We start from the raw sequence: 22,533 nt of genomic DNA, 5'->3' as shown, positions 1-22,533 counted from the left end.
CTGTGATCTATTAGGCTACATAATTTCAAGGAATGTGATTGTCAATTATTTTTACTGTCATTTAACCATTCTCGAAAACAAACAAAAATAATACAGACTCAAATGTCAGGGATAATTAAGGACTTTAAAAGAAATAACTTAAAGTCAAAATCAGGCAAGAAAAAAACAGGAACAAACTAGTAAGGCTGGAACGATCTGAACCATGAAGAAAAGCAGAGTTGTGTGTCGTAAGCATAATAGATTGTAAAAAAAAAAAACATTGTCAACAAACAATGGTCTCTAATACTTACTTAGGCTTACAATGCTTTGAGAACTGCAGCCCATGAATATATGCAGGAAAATAATGAGATGGTAATGGATGAACAGGTGAAATGGGCGGAGTAACAGGTGTGATGATCTATGATTGACAGCAGAAAAGTAACGCCCAGGACCTGAAATACAACTAGAGAGTGAGACCGAAAAGAGAGATGTTAGTAGATGTGACAGATATAGTCACATTTTTAAGCAAATTACATTGTTTCCCAGCAATTGCCTAACTGGTAAAATAATTCCTTATTTTCAGTTTATCAAGAAGCATTTACTTTTAAGATTCACGTAGAAGCTTTTATTGAAAACCACTTTAGTGCTTTAGTATACAGTGGCGGCTGGTGGGTTTTAAAATAGTGGAGGCACACTAAATTGTAGCAATCTTTCTTTTCTTTTTTTGTTTTTGCTTAACTGCTTTAAAATGGATTTTACAGCAAAATCCATCCTTCTGTTCTTTATAATGTCTGTGTTAAAAGAGCACATTCAGTCATTTAGTGAAGGTGATTTCTGTAGCTTACTGTATATAGGGGTCAGTCGTGGCCTAATTGTTAGAAAGTCAGACTGGTAACGACAGCAGTAAATGACTGAGGTGCCCTTGAGCAAGGCACCTAATCCGCGATCGCTCCCCGAGTGCCACAGCACTGCCAAATGCTCTGTGTGTGTGTGTGTGTGTGTGTGTTACATGTCATTTTCACTTTTCATTTTCACTTAAATATTCAACTTAGGCATGGGTACTTTCTTAAAATAATTTATAATTTATAGTTTAAATACCAATGGAGGCTAACCTCTGATGTATTTTTCCTCACTCTAATTGCTGAAAGTGGAATACTCAAAGGTGATTGGCTAAGTTGTATTTATTTTTATTTTTTTTACCAATGGAGTCAAAAGTCTCCAGCTATGGATTTTGCCTTCCCTTCTCTATCCCTCAGATTCACCTTAGCACAGTTTTCTAACAATTGTAATGATATGGGCAGATCAGCACGTTCGGGGAAGAGTAGCGTTGCTTCCGACTTCAGTAATATTTTATGTAGTGGTGAAATTACAAACAAGACATACACATTTTGGAACATGAAATTAAATGAAGAACCTGTTTTTTTTTTTTTTTTGGTTTTTTTTTATAATTAATTGCTTTCTTTCATTTTCAACTTACAGTTTTGTGAAGGCTCCCTTGCCTCTCCTGACAAGCCACCAGTATTTTTAGAAAACAAGTACTTGCTGTACAAATACAAACAAGTGCTACTAACAAGCCTAATGCTGATATAATCTACAACCTAACAAGAATAAGGAAAATACTGAGGAAGAAAATCACTTTTTGCAGTGCAGTGAATGCGTATGTATCATCACAGGATTGTCTATTTTTTGTTTGTCCTTATTCTTTCAGAACTTACAAAGTCCATCTCTGATCCATGCTATGATTATCACACTCTTGATGAATCCTGGAGAGACATACGGCAAGGCCCACATCACTATGAATACGATGACACCCTTGTTGAATGGAGTGGCTGGTATCGGCTGTATTTGAATGGAGAAAGTGCCCAGATGTCTGAGTGGTGTTTGAGTGATGTGAGATGTGGTGGTGAAACTGCACTGCATCTCAACGGTTCTCATCCTACACTTGAGGATGGAGTGGTGACCCGTGAAGTCCTGGGAAAACAGTCATCGTCCAACCAGTGTGGCAACTACAGATCCACGTCCATCCAAGTCAAAGCCTGCTCAGGAGATTATTACGTCTATGAATTTGTCAAACCCAACATATCAGCCTCAAGACCTACATATTGTGCAGGTAAAATTAAAAATTTTTAAAGGTCCATTCACACAAAGACATAACTATTAAAGGTCCCGTTTTTCGTGTTTTTTTGAAGCTTTGATTGTGTTTATAGTGTGCAATATAACATGTGTTCATGTTTCGCGTGTAAAAAAACACAGTATTTTTCACATAATTTACTTATCTGTATACCGCTGTTTCCACTGTCATAAAAACGGGCTGATGACTTCCTTGTTCTATGAAGTCCCTCCTTCAGAAATACGTAACGAGTTCTGATTGTGCCAGCGGTTCCTGTGTTGTGATTCGACAGCAGCTTTACATTCGACACAGTTTTACATGTGGATTATAATTTTCGGGAACCGAGTTAAACATAAATTGTAACCATTGATCTCTAAGTACAGCGTCCCTGGGAAGGCCAAACAAAGGTGATTGGACTGCGGATGAAAATAACAGCGTTTCGACGACATGGCGACAAACACAATCTACAAACGCAACTCTTGCTCTTCTCCGTGGGAGCGCAACAAGACCACGCCCCCTTTTTTTGTATTCCTGTGGGCGGAGGTTAGTCAAAAAACTGTTTTAGTGACGTCATTAAATAAGGAAGTAGAGGGATGTAGTCCAAACTGGCCGTTCGATGTAGGCGACTTCTGTTAAATAAAATATCTCGCTTGGCATTGAACTTTGAGCTTTAAAATTTTACAGATTTTATTTATACTCAAACAACAACATTACACACTAACTAAAGTTTGAAACATGGGATCACGAAGAACGGGAACTTTAAGGTAACTAATGATAACTGTATTAACTATAATGATTAACTGTCTCCAAATACAAACCCGATTCCAAAAAAGTTGGGACACTGTACAAATTGTGAATAAAAAAGGAATGCATAAATTTACAAATCTCATAAACTTATATTTTATTCACAAAAGAATATAGATAACATATCAAATGTTGAAAGTGAGACATTTTGAAATGTCATGCCAAATATTGGCTCATTTTGGATTTCATGAGAGCTACACATTCCAAAAAAGTTGGGACAGGTAGCAATAAGAGGCTGGAAAAGTTAAATGTACATATAAGGAACAGCTGGAGGACCAATTTGCAACTTATTAGGTCAATTGGCAACATGATTGGGTATAAAAAGAGCCTCTCAGAGTGGCAGTGTCTCTCAGAAGTCAAGATGGGCAGAGGATCACCAATTCCCCCAATGCTGCGGCCAAAAATAGTGGAGCAATATCAGAAAGGAGTTTCTCAGAGAAAAATTGCAAAGAGTTTGAAGTTATCATCATCTACAGTGCATAATATCATCCAAAGATTCAGAGAATCTGGAACAATCTCTGTGCGTAAGGGTCAAGGCCGGAAAACCATACTGGATGCCCCTGATCTTCGGCCCTTAGACGGCACTGCATCACATACAGGAATGCTACTGTAATGGAAATCACAACATGGGCTCAGGAATACTTCCAGAAAACATTGTCAGTGAACACAATCCACCGTGCCATTCGCCGTTGCCGGCTAAAACTCTATAGGTCAAAAAAGAAGCCATATCTAAACATGATCCAGAAGCGCAGGCGTTTTCTCTGGGCCAAGGCTCATTTAAAATGGACTGTGGCAAAGTGGAAAACTGTTCTGTGGTCAGACGAATCAAAATTTGAAGTTCTTTTGGAAAACTGGGACGCCATGTCATCTGGACTAAAGAGGACAAGGACAAACCCAAGTTGTTATCAGCGCTCAGTTCAGAAGCCTGCATCTCTGATGGTATGGGGTTGCATGAGTGCGTGTGGCATGGACAGCTTACACGTCTGGAAAGGCACCATCAATGCTGAAAGGTATTTCCAAGTTGTAGAACAACATATGCTCCCATCCAGATGTCGTCTCTTTCAGGGAAGACCTTGCATTTTCCAACATGACAATGCCAGACCACATACTGCATCAATTACAACATCATGGCTGCGTAGAAGAAGGATCCAGGTACTGAAATGGCCAGCCTGCAGTCCAAGTCTTTCACCCATAGAAAACATTTGCCGCATCATAAAGAGGAAGATGCGACAAAGAAGACCTAAGACAGTTGAGAAACTAGAAGCCTGTATTAGACAAGAATGGGACAACATTCCTATTCCTAAACTTGAGCAACTTGTCTCCTCAGTCCCCAGACGTTTGCAGACTGTTATAAAAAGAAGAGGGGATCCCACACAGTGGTAAACATGGCCTTGTCCCAACTTTTTTGAGATGTGTTGATGCCATGAAATTTAAAATTTTTTCATACTTTTTCAATACTTTTTTCACCTGGGTACGAATACCGCATTAACAGTCACATCTGTTACTGTAAACCTTTATTTTTGCAAGATGCTACAGTATAAGTAAGTGTACACTGGTCAATGCAAGATAAACCAAAACTTAAGACAATTGAGGAACATCTAAGGGTGGTGTTTGAAAAATCAATAAGTTACGACCACGTTTAATTTTTACTCATCAAAATAAGTTGAGCAGTTTTTTGTTATACAAGATTCAACCCATTTTTTTTAAAAGGCAGTTTAATGTAATGTAAGTTGAAATGACTTAAACAACCAAATTTATTGTAGACTATTTAAAAATGTAAGGCAGCAACATTTTTTTACAGTCTGTCACATGTCTGTTTATTTTGAACTGTGTTTGATTTTCATTGGTTCCTTTGTTCAGTTTCCCACCACTCCTTATTTGTCATGGTCACCTTAATTATGATTATTGTTTACCAGCTGTGTTTAGTTAATTAGTCTTATTTAACATTTTCTCCTTGTATTTAAGCCCTCTGTTTCAGTTAGTCCCTTGTCTTCCGTTGCTGTATGTTCATGGTGTTTTTTGGTTGGCAATTTCTTCTAGCTATTCTCCTGTTTATGTTGTTTAATGAATTAAAAGTTCTCTTTGAAGATTTCCTTCGTTGTGCGCTTAGGGCTGGGGGATATATCGCATGCCATTGTCACGCGCATTTCGTCAGTAAAGCCTGTTCCCTGATTACCGCTAAATCGCCATCACCTGCTTTCAAATGGAGCGGCATTTAATAGACAGAACCGTAGTTCACTGATAAGCCACGCAAATATCGCGTTCATTATCGCAGATATCGACTTCGATAATGAACGCGATATTGCATGGCTTATCAACCGGCTTTGCTGACGAAATGTGTGTGACAATTGCATGCGATATATCCCCCAGCCCTATGTGCGCTTCATATCAGCCACACACCGTGACATCAACATTTAATTGTTTAGTTTAAAATATCACCAAATAGGCTTTTTATTTATGATTCTGTCACTATTACGTCAGTATAGCTGCTCAGCTCATCTGTGATGTGCCACCAGATGTGCCAGTAAGCATAGCGACGTATCATTGGCTTCTGTGCGTCAGATGCCATGTCACTTAATGTTAATACCTCTCAAAAACAGGAATGAAATGAACATCAAAATAACAATCTAACAGAACTAACTGAACCAGATGCATAGCTTTTAGCTGCTTCAGAGCTGACAATAAGCTTTAAGGAAATAATGAATGTCACATTAAGGCCCAGTGTGAGTTTTTTTGTTTTGTTTTTTTGTAAATTGTGTTACCCCTTTGTTGCTGGGAATGAATGTGAAGACCCATACTTGCCCCATTTTGAATCTGACTGCACACCTCTGGTTAGAATTGTCATTGAAGATGGAGATGCTTTACCATCAGACCAATAAGTGAGTTTGTTCATTCTTCTGATAATTTTGAAATAAATTAGCTGGCTTACCAGTAAACTCAACTATTAAATGCTGATATATATATATATTCTCCTATATGAGGCCACAGGAATGCTAGAACCTATCCCAGAATATCGGGCCATATGCAGGGCTAATTAGCTGATCTAATTGATTAAATCTTTCATGCAAGTATTTAACTAAGATCTATTTTGTCCATGTCAGTTGCTTTCCAAAGCATCAGCAGTGATCCCTGCTACAACTATGAGTCTCTGGATCGTCCCTGGAGAGCCAACAATGAAAGTGGAGATAGCATTTGTGATAACTCTTTCTCCTGGAATGGCTGGTACCGGCTTTTCTACAATGGAATGAACATCCAGATGTCAGAGACCTGTGTTAGTTCAAACACCTGTAACGTGGCAATCAGTCTGTAGCTCAGTGATCCTCACCCTCAGATAGAGGATGGAGTGGTGATCAGGGAGGTCTGTGGAGTGTCTTGGAGAGGCTGCTGTAATTACAAGACAAAACCCATCAGAGTGAAAGCGTGTCCAGGCAATTACTATGTCTATGAACTTGTGAATCCACTATTCTGGTGTTCAGGATACTGCACAGGTATCATGCTTTTTCCACTTTTCAACAAAGTATTTCAAGCATTTTAAAATGATATCAGTCATGGCTTAATTTCCTTCCTTTTTTTAAGATGTCAGCACCATTTCACAGGCGGTTTCCACAGTGAGTCCAGGAATAATCACTGGATCCAGCAGTAAGTTGTATACATTATTTACAGAGCGCTTGTCACACCTCTCTTCATCAATTTTCACTGGTTGCCAATATCTGCTTGCATCAAATTCAAGGCACTGATGTTTTCTTATAGACTAACCACTGGCTCTACACCCCTGTACCATTACTCAATACTTCAGACTTATGTGCCCCCCTAAAAGCGTGTGTTCTGCAAGTGAACGGCACCTTATGGTGCCATCCCAAATATGCACAAAATCACTTTCACAGACCTTAACCTTAACTGTTCCCTATTGGTGGAATGACCTACCTAACTCAACCTGACTTGGGGATAGTAAGATCAGATTTCCAGATATCGGACCACCACTTCAGGCTCACCATCGGACCACCATTTCTGGCGTCGAAATCAGGCACATATAAATGTCCGTAAACACAACTCCTGGCTGCATGTCAGTATCCATGGATTAGGTTTCTTTGACATGTCATAAGGAACACTTTCGAGCCCAAACTTTAGTGTAATCGTTTGTTTTACTTGCGTTTTTGCAGTTTCCCCTATTAAATCCAGTCAGGTTCTTTTGCCACTCAGTCCAGCTGAGGAAGTGCATTCCGGTGGGAATGTGACGTCGATGCATACCCCCAATAGAGTACCTCAGGGAGGACGCATTTTTGTAGGCAAAACCCGGAAGCAAGTTAGCATTTTAGGGCTTCCGGTTCCAACGCCGTAAAGTCTATGGGTTTTTTGAATGGGTTTTTGCTAAATCGCCTGAAATAAGGTCTGAGGTTAACAAAGCCTCTAAATATTTTCACGTTTTGATCTATGACATAAAACACACCAGTTATAACCCGCTTGTGATTTTTTTTAAACCTTTACTGTGTCTTAAAAACGGCGGTTGCTAACAAATTGCTAAAAGGGACTACTTCCTTTGGTGGGGACTTTAGACGTCATCATGATAAACAGGACATTTGGACTGCATTTCTCATGAAAAAGTGTATAAGTATTCATATACAGCACAGATCATAATCAGCGAACATGTTTTTAAATAACGTTGTTTTTTAAATACAGTTCGAAGAAGCTTGGTGGTGACGACGTTGATCCGCGACCATGGTGTGCTGTAGTCCGTTTATAGCCTACTGTTAGCTTTTTATATCTGACCACTTTATTTAGGCTTCAAAATGTATTTATGTTGTTTTAACTTGTAAAGATTATCTTGATAGACAAAACGTTTAAGTGTCATAACCCTTTGTTAAACACAGAGCTTATTTTCTGCGATTTTCCAAAAGTCTATGGGAAAAATGCATAGGCTTTCAACCGAGGGAACCCGTGCGCTGCTAACTTCCGGGTTGGCCTAAAAAAACGCGTCATCCCTGTGGTACTCTATTACAGACACGTGTGTTGAGAAGGGCTGGAGCTGAACTCTGCAGGAAGGTAGATCTCCAGGAACAGGGTTGGGCACCCCTGGTTTATAGGGTTAGTTCACCCAAAAATGAAATTTCTGTCATTAATTACTCAACTTCATGTCGTTCCAAACGACATGAGGGTGAGTAATTAATAACAGAAATATCTTTTCTGGGTGAACTAGCGAGCTGGCAGTGACTAGCGAGCTGGCAGTGGTGACGGACGCAAGAGCGCGTAAGTGTTTTTCTTAATATCTGTTCTGGGTCAGTTGCTTCGTTTATTATTTGCTGCTAGGAAGGATTTAATTCGTATCTGTGTTTGTCCTATTTCCTACCTCGACTATAATTGTATTTTAATTGTACTTGTTTAGAATAACAGCCGCCGCGTTTGCAGACTTTATTGGTGTTATTGCCCGCACTTAAGCTTTAGTTAGTTTCGGTTTTCAGCCATTCACGGGTTTAGGCTTTTGCAGTGCTGATTTGCAAGGCGGGCCTAGCTCGTTTCAATCACGTGTTAATAAGCAGTATATTAATTGTGTGTGCGCGCTGTCGCGGAAGCGTCAGCGGGAGCGTTCAGCCTCCTCGTGTGAAGACCGACTCGGGTAAAGACCTGCGACTCTACCTGCGCGACTCCACCGAGCAACGAAACCGGTAGGCACTTAAGTTTCTTCCCTCCTTTCACACTTTTCCTTCTTCCTCAGCATGTGCTTTCAACTCATTCCTGTTGTCTCTCGGCAACGCTCCACTAACCCACGTAAAAGGCAGCGCAATGTTTCTAACCTGCGCCCTATTTACTCCTCTTCTAATACTAACATTCCTCTCTCTGTCTCTGTGGGTCTATGGAATTGTCAGTCAGCAGTTAACAAAGCTGACTTCATTCCAGCCTTTGCTACTAATTCTTCTCTAAATATCTTGGGCTTGACTGAGACCTGGATTCGTCCAGAGGACTCAGCAACCCCTGCTGCTCTCTCTAACACCTTCACTTTCTCTCATACCCCTCGCCAGTCTGGGAGGGGTGGGGGCACAGGTCTTCTCATTTCTGACAATTGGAAATACTCGACTCATTCCTCTCTGTGCAACTACAATTCATTTGAGTTTCATGCTATTACAATCTCAATTCCTGTCAAAATTCATATCGTACTAATTTATCGCCCCCCAGGCCAACTGGGTACCTTTGTAGAGGAATTGGACATGCTGCTGTCCTCATTCCCAGAGGATGGTAGCCCACTTGTAGTTTTTGGCGATTTCAACATTCATCTAGAGAAGCCTTATGCTTCAGACTTCCACTCTCTTCTAGCCTCATTTGATCTTAATTGGCTCATCACCACGAGTACACACAAATCTGGCAACCAGCTTGATCTCATTTACACACGCAACTGCATCACAGACAACATTCTGGTAAAACCTCTGCACTTTTCTGATCATTTTTTCATTACTTTTAATCTTCAACTCCCCATTTGTTCACCACCAACCCCGCTACCAGTTACCTTCAGACGAAACCTGCGCTCTCTTTCTTCTTCTCATCTTTCCTCTGTCGTGTCATCCTCCCTTCCCTCACCCTCACAATTCTCATCTCTGGATGTGAATACAGCAACAGACACTTTATGTTCCACATTAACTTCTTCTCTAGATAGTATCTGTCCTCTGTCATCCAGGCCTGCACGTGCCACTCCCTCTAATCCCTGGTTATCTGATGTTCTTCGTGAACATCGGACCAAACTCAGGGCTGCAGAGAGGAAGTGGCACAAATCAAAAGACCAATTTGACCTATGTAGCTGTCAGTCTCTGCTCTCATCCTTTTCTGCTAAAATTCATGCCGCTAAATCCTCCTATTTCCACAACAAAATCAACAGCGCTTCAAACACACGTACACTTTTCAAAACATTCAACTCTCTCCTCTGTCCCCCTCCACCACCACCCACCTCATCCCTTACTGCTGATAATTTTGCTACATTTTTCACTGACAAAACATCTACCATCAGCAGTCAGTTCTCCGCTCCACACACACAGGAACACAGACCAACCACACACACAGCCACACACCTCCTCTCTTCATTCTCCCCCCTCACTGAGACAGAAGTATCCAAACTTCTCCTCTCCAATCATCCCACCACCTGCCCTCTAGATCCCATCCCTTCACACCTTCTACAAGCCATTGCTCCCACACTTTTACCAGCACTTACACACATTATCAACACATCTCTCCACACTGGCACTTTCCCTAACACATTCAAGCAGGCTCGGGTAACCCCACTGCTTAAGAAACCCACATTAAACACGTCTCTTGTAGACAGCTACAGACCTGTTTCTCTCCTACCATTCATAGGAAAAACACTTGAACGAGTTGTTTTCAACCAGGTGTCATCTTTCCTCTCACAGAGCAACCAATTGGATGTCAATCAATCTGGTTTCAAGAGTGGCCACTCGACTGAGACTGCACTGCTGTCAGTCACTGAATCCCTGCGGATTGCAAAAGCTAATTCCAAATCATCAGTTCTCATTCTGCTCGATCTATCTGCTGCCTTTGACACGGTGAATCATCAGATCCTCCTGTCCACCCTCTCGTCACTGGGCATCACAGGTACTCCACTTCTCTGGTTTGAATCCTATCTCACAGGAAGGTCTTTCAGGGTTGCCTGGAGAGGGGAGGTATCCAAAGCTCATCAACTGACCACGGGTGTTCCTCAGGGTTCAGTTCTTGGACCCCTCCTCTTCTCCATTTACACTACATCACTTGGTCCCATCATTCAGGCACATGGTTTCTCCTACCATTGCTATGCTGATGACACACAACTCTTCCTTTCATTCCAACCAGATGATCCCACAGTAGCTGCACGAATCTCAAGCTGTCTGGCGGACATCTCGGCATGGATGAAAGAACATCATCTACAGCTCAACCTGGCTAAGACTGAGCTTCTCGTCTTCCTTGCCAATCCGACTCTAAATCACGACTTCAGCATCCAGCTAGGCACATCCTCAATTACCCCATCAAATTCGGCCAGAAATCTTGGAGTAATCCTTGATGATCAACTGACCTTCAAAGACCACATTGCAAAGACAGCTCGGTCATGCAGATTTGCACTTTACAACATCAGGAAAATCAGGCCCTTTCTAACAGAACATGCAACACAACTTCTGGTCCAGGCTCTGGTCATTTCTAGGCTTGATTACTGCAATGCTCTTCTGGCTGGACTGCCATCATGCACAATCAAGCCTCTACAAATGATTCAGAACGCAGCAGCACGTCTCGTCTTCAACGAGCCCAAAAGAGCCCACGTCACGCCTCTCTTCATCTCTCTTCACTGGCTACCACTTGCTGCTCGCATCAAATTCAAGGCGTTGACGCTTGCTTACAGATCCACCACAGGCTCAGTACCCTCCTACTTCCACTCACTCTTACGAGTCTACACTCCTACCAGAAACCTGCGCTCATTAAAGGAGCGAAGGCTTGTGGTACCATCACAGAGAGGCACGAAATCACTTTCCAGAACATTCTCATTCACTGTCCCTTGCTGGTGGAATGATCTTCCTGCCTTCATCCGGAATGCGGAATCCCTGTCAATATTCAAAAGACAGCTGAAAACCCATCTCTCACTTAACCTCATCTTAAAAAAAAAATAAAAAAAAATAAATAAAATTTTATACCTATCCTTTCACTTCCTCTCTATTGTAGCTTAGGATACTCTGAGCACTGCCTATAACTTGTATTATGAGCACTTCTTGTCTATTTGCCTCGTCATGACGACTCGCTTGTTGTATTCCTCACTTGTAAGTCGCTTTGGATAAAAGCGTCTGCCAAATGAATAAATGTAAATGTAAAATGTAAATGTAACTAACCCTTTAACGGCTTCTATTGTTCTCCTCATTTCTCCTCATTATTCTGCTTTTAAAATGGGATATTTTGAAATGGCTATCTTGTAGCATCACAATTAGTACTCAATTAGTATATTAGAGTACACAGTCATGTCATGTACAGTATAAATGGCTTGTTTTGATCTCTCACTAAAACAGATTATGACCCGTGCAATAACTACAACATACTCGACAACCACTGGAGAAGCACACTCAATTACTGGTCTATGTTTGGATACGTATCTGCACATGATGACACTCGTGTAGAATGGGATGGCTGGTATCGACTCTTCATCAATGGATCAAGTGCTCAGATGCCTGAATGGTGTATGTCTTACATGACATGTGGAGGTTTTAGTGCTCTGTGGCTTGGTGACTCTCATCCTCGGCTAGAAGATGGAGTTGTTACTCGTCAAATTTACGGCTCCCGTAATGATCAGTGCAGTCACTACAGATCCGACCCAATCCAAGTCAAAGCTTGTCCTGGAAATTATTACGTCTACGAATTTACCAGACCAACTCTTTCAATCCCAGCTCCTGTATATTGTGCAGGTACATTAATTCCTTTTTATATTTGACATGATTATCATGAATTGTATTGATTTGTATTCATATTGTTTTCTTATATAAATATATATTAATATATTTAATCTGCAGTATATAATGCTCTCTTTCTACTTTTTCCTTAATAGAGCCTTTCTTTACCCCAAGTGTCGACCCCTGCTACAACTATACCAGTCTGGATGAGCCTTGGAGAGCCACTGACAACTCTTACTATAATAACTACGTTGGCATGTGTGATTCTTATGTGGAGTGGAATGGCTGGTACAGGCTGTTCTACAATGGTCAAAATGCTCAGATGGTAGAATCATGTGTTAATCAAGGCATGTATGTCACATATTACCCACTGTGGCTCAATGGATCTCACCCACAGCTGGAAGATGGAGTGGTCACTCGTCAGGTCTGTCTCTCCTTATGGAGTGGCTGCTGTTCTTACACATCCCACCCTATAAGAGTCAAAGCCTGTCCAGGAAATTACTATGTTTATGAGTTTGTCAAGCCATTATCTTGCGGAACTTACTGGGAAGGTGAGCATTTACCTATCTGTACTTTAGTCATTTATTCGTCTGGATTTTGTTTAAAAGTTATTGAAGTTGATATAAAATGTTCCTAATACCAGAAGCATCAAGTCAGTCCATCTCATCAGCGTCTACAACAGAGACAATCCCATCCATAGAATCCATTACTCCATCAGTCACAACCACTGGTAAAGTATTGTCTTGACTCCTTTATAAACCCTCACAAGCATCTTTTGTTTGTTTGTTTGAACATTACAGAACACTTTAGAAAAAGTCAAAGCAAAAATAATTTCTCCATTAATGATAAGTAAATATGTTATGAGAAGGAAAGAACAACAATTGCATAAAGACTCATCTTATGCATGACACTTGACTGAATCCTATTGCTGCATTATAATAACGTGAACAGAGAATGTGTTTTTTAAACTATGAAAATAAATCTGAGAGAACAGATAAAGATATTAAAAGGTTATAAAGGTTATGAAAAGTGAAAAACTGAACCCAAGTGCAGCTTTATTAATTGTGAATTATCTTTCATATTCCCAAACGGTTTACAGGTCTCAACCATCAGAGGCAGGAAATTACTTAACAGCATGTATGTACAGGGATAAAAAAGTAAAGGTGTCAAAGAGGAATTTGATAACCTTCCATACATTTATATAAGTTTATAGTGTACTTTTGTTGCTGATTTGGTTTAAAGAAAATAAAAAAATTACTTAAAACAATTTTAACAGGGAGCTCAAGTAAAGAGAGCACTACGGATAACAAATTCATACCACAACTACTACAACTATATGACAAGTATGTAACATTCAACAAAATGTTTTCCCCTAATATTTCCATGACAACAGCTCCATTTGTTGACCCCTGCTACAATTACTATGTCCTGGATGATCCATGGAGAGCCACCAACAATCAAAATTTCTCTCAAATAATGTGTGATGCTGGGGTCAGCTGGAACGGCTGGTATCGTCTCTTCATTCAGGGTCAGAGCGTTCAGATGCCAGTCACAATGCCGGTGGTAAACAAACACTCGTGTTCCAATACTCGTGCACGAGTTTTGGGAGGCGTTCCCTCGAAATGAGTTGTGAAGGAGGGGAGTTGTTCTTACGCATGCGCTCATTTCAAAAACTCAGTAACAGTCTTTGGTTTCTCAGTCGACGAAAAGATCCTCTTTAGCACCTTTGAACAGCATAAACAAAGTTCACACAGCTCATATAACCCTCAAAATGGATCTTTACAAAGTGTTCGTCATGCAGCATGTCTAATCGCATAAGTACAGTGTTTATTTGGATGTTTACATTTGATTCTGAATGAGTTTGATGGTGCTCCGTGGCTAAAGCTAACATTACACACTGTTGGAGAGATTTATAAAGAATGAAGATGTGTTTATGAATTATACAGACTGCAAGTGTTTAATAATGAAAATAACGACAGTCTTGTCTCCGTGAATATAGTAATAAACGATGGTAACTTTAACCACATTTAACAGTACATTAGCAAACATGCTAACGAAACATTTAGAATGACAGTTTACAAATATCACTAAAAATATCATGATATCATGGATCATGTCAGTTATTATTGCTCCATCTGCCATTTTTCGCTATTGTTCTTGCTTGCTTACCTAGTCTGATGATTCAGCTGTGCACAGATCCAGACGTTAATACTGCCTGCCCTTGTCTAATGGCTTGAACATGAGCTGGCATATGCAAATATTGGGGTCATACATATTAATGATCCCGACTGTTACGTGTTATGTTGAGATTCGCCTGTTCTTCGGAGGTCTTTTAAACAAATGAGATTTACACAAGAAGGAGGAAACAATGGTGTTTGAGACTCACTGTGTGTCATTTCCATGTACTGAACTCTAGTTATTTAACTATGCCAAGATAAATTCAATTTTTAATTCTAGGGCTCCTTTAAAAAAAATATTTCAAAAAATAAAATATTGGCTCATGTGATTTGAAAGTCTTTTAGTTTTTTAAATTTTATTCAAATTTAAAAAACATCCAAACATTTCCGGAATTCGGGTTGTATTTAACCGGATTCCAAACTAACACGACTCGTTTTGTCTTTGTGTTGTATTTCATCCTTCTAGTTGATGGAAACGCCTGTTCTGAGCTCAGCTGCTCTGAGGATGAAAGGTGTGGGATGAAAAATGGTGTTTATGGCTGTTTATGTAAAAAGGACCATCACAGACCACAACCACATTCTGACTCTTTTGGTTGGTATCATTCCACAATTAAATAAGAAATATACTTTTTTTTTCTCCAGTCATTAATAATTCCTTCTTTGTTTTGTCTCAGATGTCTCAGAATCCTGTGAAAGCAGCTCTGGCTCCATGTCTGTGTCTCGCTGTCAGCTCTTTGAGGCTGGTTTTCCAGCTGATGTCTTACACCTCAATGATCCCAGGTGCAAAGGAACGGTCCGGAATGGCAGAGTGGAATTCCATTTTGATAATGATGAACACATCTGTGGTACAAATCTTGTGGTAGGTTTAACTAAGTATAATATATTCAAATACAACATCAAATTATTTGTAGTCTCTGATAGAACCAAAAGAGTTTGATTTGTCCACCTGGAGAATCTCTATGTAACACCATGCCATAAAAGAGACTGGAGCTTGTGCCCACATTCTCCACTATTATTTAACTTGTCTAATACAACTTTTGTGGCTTTTGTATTTTCAAGTGTAGCTTATATACATTGAATTCAGTTTAGGCTAAATTACAAAATGTTATATTTGTTGTCCACAGGCAAACGGCACCCACTTCATCTATGATAACTTTATTCTGGGGACACCGAGGTCAGAAGGTCTCATCATCAGAGAGAAAATCCTGAAGCTTTCTTTCAGCTGTGTTTATCCTCAAACACAAACACTTTCCATGAATGTGGAAATCAACCCACTGGAGAGGTAAGTGTCAAATTCAAGTTCTAACTTCAGCTGTACCATTTTATTAAAGGAGTAGTTCAACCAAACCATTTTTTCTGACCTTCAACTTGTTTAAACCCTAATGTCTTTATATGTTCAATGGAAGAAATAAACCTTTCAATGCAGTTAGTCCTCATAGAGACTTTCAAGCATTAAAAAAGATGCAAGGATGCACTGTTGATACAAGTCTTTTGAAATTATGCCATAGCTTTGCGTAAGTAGCTTGAGAAGGAGAGCAGTCAGACTCGTGAACGAATCTTAAAAAGATCTGACTCAAAAGAATAAATTGCTTATGATTCGGACATCACTACTTTTCTGATCAACTCTTATGAAACCACAACTCTAATGACTTTAGTTTAGTTCTTTAGACTATTTTTGAACTTTGAAAATGTCCCCCCTTTTGTGTTGCATTAAAGAAAGAATTTCATAGTTTAGAATGGCACGCAGGTGAGTAAATGATGACAGAATTTTAATTTTTTGGCAAACTATCATTTGTAGCATTGTAATATTTTCTAATATTGTATTCTCTTAAAACAGTTTTTTACCATATATATATATATATATATATATACAGGTCCTTCTCAAAAAATTAGCATATTGTGATAAAAGTTCATTATTTTCCATAATGTAATGATAAAAATTAAACTTTCATATATTTTAGATTTATTGCACACCAACTGAAATATTTCAGGTCTTTTATTGTTATCTCAAAAAATTAGCATATCATGAAAAGGTTCTCTAAACGAGCTATTAACCTAATCATCTGAATCAACTAATTAACTCTAAACACCTGCAAAAGATTCCTGAGGCTTTTAAAAACTCCCAGCCTGGTTCATTACTCAAAACCACAATCATGGGTAAGACTGCCGACCTGACTGCTGTCCAGAAGGCCATCATTGACACCCTCAAGCGAGAGGGTAAGACACAGAAAGAAATTTCTGAATGAATAGGCTGTTCCCAGAGTGCTGTATCAAGGCACCTCAGTGGGAAGTCTGTGGGAAGGAAAAAGTGTGGCAAAAAATGCTGCACAACGAGAAGAGGTGACCGGACCCTGAGGAAGATTGTGGAGAAGGACCGATTCCAGACCTTGGGGGACCTGCGGAAGCAGTGGACTGAGTCTGGAGTAGAAACATCCAGAGCCACCGTGCACAGGCGTGTGCAGGAAATGGGCTACAGGTGCCGCATTCCCCAGGTCAAGCCACTTTTGAACCAGAAACAGCGGCAGAAGCGCCTGACCTGGGCTACAGAGAAGCAGCACTGGACTGTTGCTCAGTTTTGCATGTCATTCGGAAATCAAGGTGCCAGAGTCTGGAGGAAGACTGGGGAGAAGGAAATGCCAAAATGCCTGAAGTCCAGTGTCAAGTACCCACAGTCAGTGATGGTCTGGGGTGCCATGTCAGCTGCTGGTGTTGGTCCACTGTGTTTTATCAAGGGCAGGGTCAATGCAGCTAGCTATCAGGAGATTTTGGAGCACTTCATGCTTCCATCTGCTGAAAAGCTTTATGGAGATGAAGATTTCGTTTTTCAGCACGACCTGGCACCTGCTCACAGTGCCAAAACCACTGGTAAATGGTTTACTGACCATGGTATTACTGTGCTCAATTGGCCTGCCAACTCTCCTGACCTGAACCCCATAGAGAATCTGTGGGATATTGTGAAGAGAAAGTTGAGAGACGCAAGACCCAACACTCTGGATGAGCTTAAGGCCGCTATCGAAGCATCCTGGGCCTCCATAACACCTCAGCAGTGCCACAGGCTGATTGCCTCCATGCCACGCCGCATTGAAGCAGTCATTTCTGCAAAAGGATTCCCGACCAAGTATTGAGTGCATAACTGAACATAATTATTTGAAGGTTGACTTTTTTTGTATTAAAAACACTTTTCTTTTATTGGTCGGATGAAATATGCTATTTTTTTGAGATAGGAATTTTGGGTTTTCATGAGCTGTATGCCAAAATCATCAGTATTAAAACAATAAAAGACCTGAAATATTTCAGTTGGTGTGCAATGAATCTAAAATATATGAAAGTTTAATTTTTATCATTACATTATGGAAAATTTATCACAATATGCTAATTTTTTGAGAAGGACCTGTATGTATATATATATATATATATATATATATATATATATATATATAAAATATACACTGCGTTCCAAATTATTATGCAAGTGACAAATCAGTAAGATTTCTGTACAATAAACATTCAGATTTTAGTTTTTCTAAGAAAATGTTTGTTTGTTTATTTATCCATGTCTTTTTAGATAACTGGTATCAATCTCAGACAAAATAATTTGCCAGGTCTGTGGAAACCCTACTTAGAGGTTGTTCCACATTATTAAGCAAGTCACAGTTCTCATGCAATATAGGGAGGAAGAAAGATCTTTCTGAAGATGAAAAGTATGAAATGGTGCAATGGTGTGCAAAAGGCATGAAAACAAATAATATTGTGTGAAACTGAATGGAGATTATCGAATTATCATAGGATTTGTGAGTGATTTAGAGCACAGCAGAACTCGGTCAGATAAAGGCTTATTAATGAAAGTTCCTGTCAAAAAAATTGATGGTATTAAAAGGGCAGCTATAAAAAAGCCAGTGTTGAGCAGCAAACAGGTATTTGAAGCTGCTGGTGTCTCTGGAGTCTCAAGAAGCTCTCCATGCAGGCTGGCAGTTGTGCGTAAAGATGCATTTCAGACACCACTAACCAAACCTCACAAAGAGAAACATTTACAGTGGGTTTAGAAATACATGAAGACTCATTTTTAAATAGTTTTATTCACTGACTAATGCTGTACTACAATGGATGGTCTAAATGAATGGATTTCTGGATGGTTGGTGAATGGCCGCCACGTTCCAACAAGACTGCAACGTCAGCAAGGAGCTGACGGGTGATGATTTGGGCTGGAATACTGGGAAGTGAGATGGAGGGTATTAAAATGACTTTTACAAGATATGTGGAGTTCATAACTGGCCATTTTCAGCTATGGTATAAAAAGGAGGATAGTGCCTTCTGAAATACAATGCACTATGCACTATCCCATGCTGCATAAAAACACCACAGCAATAAAACTGTTTGAAAATGTATTTCTACACCCACTGTAAATGTTTCTCTTTGTGAGGTTTGGTTAGTGGTGTCTGAAATGCATCTTTACGCACAACTGCCAGCCTGCATGGAGAGCTTCTCGAGACTCCAGAGACACCAGAAGCTTCAAATACCTGTTTGCTGCTCAACACTGGCTTTTTTTATAGCTGCCCTTTTAATACAATACATTTTTTTGACAGGAACTTTCATTAATAAGCCTTTATCTGACCGAGTTCTGCTGTGCTCTAAATCACTCACAAATCTTATGATAATTCGATAATCTCCATTCAGTTTCACAAAATATTAGATGTTTTCATGCCTTTTGCACACCATTGCACCATTTCATACTTTTCATCTTCAGAAAGATCTTTCTTCCTCCCCATATTGCATGAGAACTGTGACTTGCTTAATAATGTGGAACAACCTCTAAGTAGGGTTTCCATAGACCTGGCAAATTATTTTGTCTGAGATTGATACCAGTTATCTAAAAAGACATGGATAAATAAACAAACAAACATTTTCTTAGAAAAACTAAAATCTGAATGTTTATTGTACTGAAATCTTACTGATATGTCACTTGCATAATAATTTGGAACGCAGTGTATATATATATATATATATATATATATATATATATATATAATTTATATAATTTTATATTTAATTTTAACATGGATCTAACTGTTTCATCAGCATTGTCCACAAGACTCTTCCCGCTGGTGAAGGCAGATATCGTGTCCGGATGATTCCATATCAGGATGATGACTTTATCCGGCCCTTCACTGGTGCAGTGGATGCAGAGTTCGACCAGGAGATGCATGTGGAAGTTCGTGTTGAGGGGGTCGACAGCCGCCAGTTTGCCCTGGTGATGGACACGTGTTGGGCTACACCTGTGAATGATCCTGATTACAGCCTCCGCTGGGATCTCATCGTTTCAGAGTAAAGCAGGGCTTTTTTAGGATTGCCTGAGGAACTTATCTCTCAGGATTTCAAGACCAAAGCACAAGATTCCACTTTTGCACAGTGGAAAGAAAGAAAAGAATTTGATTTGTTGATTTGTCATTATTGATATCCTCAGGTGTCCCAATCCAAATGACGACACACTGAAGCTGCTGCAGAACGGCGTCTCGACATCCAGCCGTTTCTCCTTCAGGATGTTAATCTTCACTGCAAACTCCACTAAGCTTTACCTGCACTGTGCTGTTCACCTTTGCCTTCTGTCAAGCAATCGTTGCTCAATGGTGAGTTTTGAGTACTTAATATCCATCCGTCCATCCTTGCATCCACCCAAATGTGAATTTTCTTTTTTTTTTTTTTTTAGTTTTAAGAATCTGACATTGAAAAACTCCTGTTGATCAAACACTAATCTAAATATCAGCAGAGAAATATCACTTTAAACGTCCATGGTGGTACAGTTTAATGCTCAAGGCTGCTAAAATATTTGTTTTGGCTGTCCTCTGCTGGAGACTTTTTGCACTCCTTTGTGTTTCTTGTTTGTTCAGTGATATTTAACAGGGATTCACACAGCTGATTTTGCTCTTTTCTCTATCAGGACTGTGACTCTGGACACCAGCGGAGAGAGGGCAGGTCTCTGGACTTCCATGACAGTGCTTCCATATCCATGGGTCCTCTGATGTTGTCTGGGGGGAACACAGGTGAACATTTCATTTAATTGAATCATTTGTAAATGAAGATTACTGATGATTTCTGTCATGAATACATTACATTTCATTTCATTATATTCCCTGTTCACAGATAAGTGGGTTCCAGACCAAGTGAAGGTATCTGAGGCTTCTTGTTTGTGTGGTTCTCTGATGGTGTTTCTTGTTCCTCTGATGAGTGTCCTGACACACTTTTAGTTTAGTACCACAAAAAAAAAATGTACATTTTACATACATATTGTCTAATGCCATTTTAATGAATGTGGCCCTGGCGATATACTGATTTTGAGTTTCTAATTGTTTTGTCACAGATGCTATATAGCCTTTGTTTGTTTACTTATAAGCACCAAAAATTATTTAATTAATGAATTATTCAATCAATTAATCATTCACAATTGCCATGCACTGTTAGTCATTAATTTTACTTAAGAGGACATGCTGTAATAACAAATGCATGTTTATTCAAATTATGCAAAACATTAAAAGGATGATTCCTGTTCTACGATTCCTTTCAGTTCAATAACTTGTCTAAAAAAATTAAATGCTTATGTTGCTGTTCAAGGAATTATTTCTATAACAGACTTTCAGAAATAGAAATATGATCTGGTCCATGAACAGATGAAGACATCAATTCCATTCTGTTGGTATTTTTAACCATCTTTTTAATAGTTGAAAATGTCAGACTACTTTGTGTAATTGGATCATATTTTAGTGACGCAAACCAGAGATTTGTTTTATAAAGGAAAAATACATTTTAATTCATTTCCAATTAAAACAATATATCACAATTTGCAAAAAGTGAAGCACATTTTCAGAAATATAGCAGCTAGATGTTTCATTTTATATTTTATAAGTGCAGCACCATCTTTAAAAAACAAACAAACAAATGATATATTCATATTTTATCCAGTATATCAAGGTATGTGATAGGAACATAATGCAGTAAGTGTCAAGGATTACCCAAAAGGTAATTCATTTTGATGAGTAAGTAAAGTGGCTTCATGGTCAGCCTTTTGTAATCAGTTACTTTCAGCAATATTTTAAAGAAGAGACATACTGTATTAGTGATTATTGCAATTGTTTTGATAATATTCCATAATGGTAATATAATATACATGATGAGTGTGATTTTATTTTCCATTCTAAAGACTGTTAGAAGAATGTTTGAAGAATGTTACTGCACTGTTTGAATTGTTCTTTCTGATAAGATTTTGAGGTTCAGTCATTGCTCAAATACTTCTACTAGTCCTAGATTATTCTATTAGTGCTTCCTAAAGGGTTAAACTGCTGATGTGAGAGATTTATCATGGTGTAGAATTATATTCAATCACTATAACAACTTGAGCAAGGATGTTATGGTAATGTGGTAAACCAATTCATTTGTCATACAGTATCTCACAGAAGTGAGTACACCCATTTTCACTTAGGGGTGTACACACTTTTGTGGCCAGCGGTTTAGACATTAATGGCTGTGTGTTGAGTTATTTTGAGGGGACAGCAAATTTACACTGTTATACAAGCTGTACACTCACTACTTTACATTGTAGAAAAGTGTCACATGGAAATATATATTTACAAAAATGTGAGGGGTGTACTCACTTCTGTGAGATTCTGTATATTCAGTGCTTGCATAATTAAAGCCGAGGGCACACTGTGTGATTTATAATAGTGCTTTACGACTGTTGCTTGTCAGACTGTACGAACATGATCCCAGCTGTATTCCATGTCACCCTGTGGGATCACAGTTATCATATTCAGATATGTATAATAATTAGGCAGTTCTCTGTCTCAGAGAAACGGACACCTTGTACTTTTGGAGACTCCATGTAGGTTTCAGTTCTGGAAAATGGTGACACTGAAGACTAAAGGGTTCCTGGTTGTTTCACACTTAATTCGTTGCTTTCATTCTTAAAGTGTTTTACAGTCTGTTTTCTTCTTAACCTGTTTTTTGCAACTCTGCAGACAATTATTAACAAAGCATTTAATTGTCTGATGGTCACACCTTCATTTTGAAATTTCCA

General features: G+C 39.2%; 1 pseudogene; it reads left to right on the top strand.

The window, feature by feature from the left end:
* Positions 1-1,276: 1,276 nt before the first annotated feature.
* LOC125255414 lies at positions 1,277-20,999 on the top strand (annotated as a pseudogene).
* The last annotated feature ends 1,534 nt before the right edge of the window (positions 21,000-22,533 follow it).

Source organism: Megalobrama amblycephala, linkage group LG20, assembly GCF_018812025.1.
Source record: "Megalobrama amblycephala isolate DHTTF-2021 linkage group LG20, ASM1881202v1, whole genome shotgun sequence".
NCBI lineage: Eukaryota > Metazoa > Chordata > Actinopteri > Cypriniformes > Xenocyprididae > Megalobrama > Megalobrama amblycephala.
This window is presented reverse-complemented; position numbering and strand designations above follow the sequence as displayed.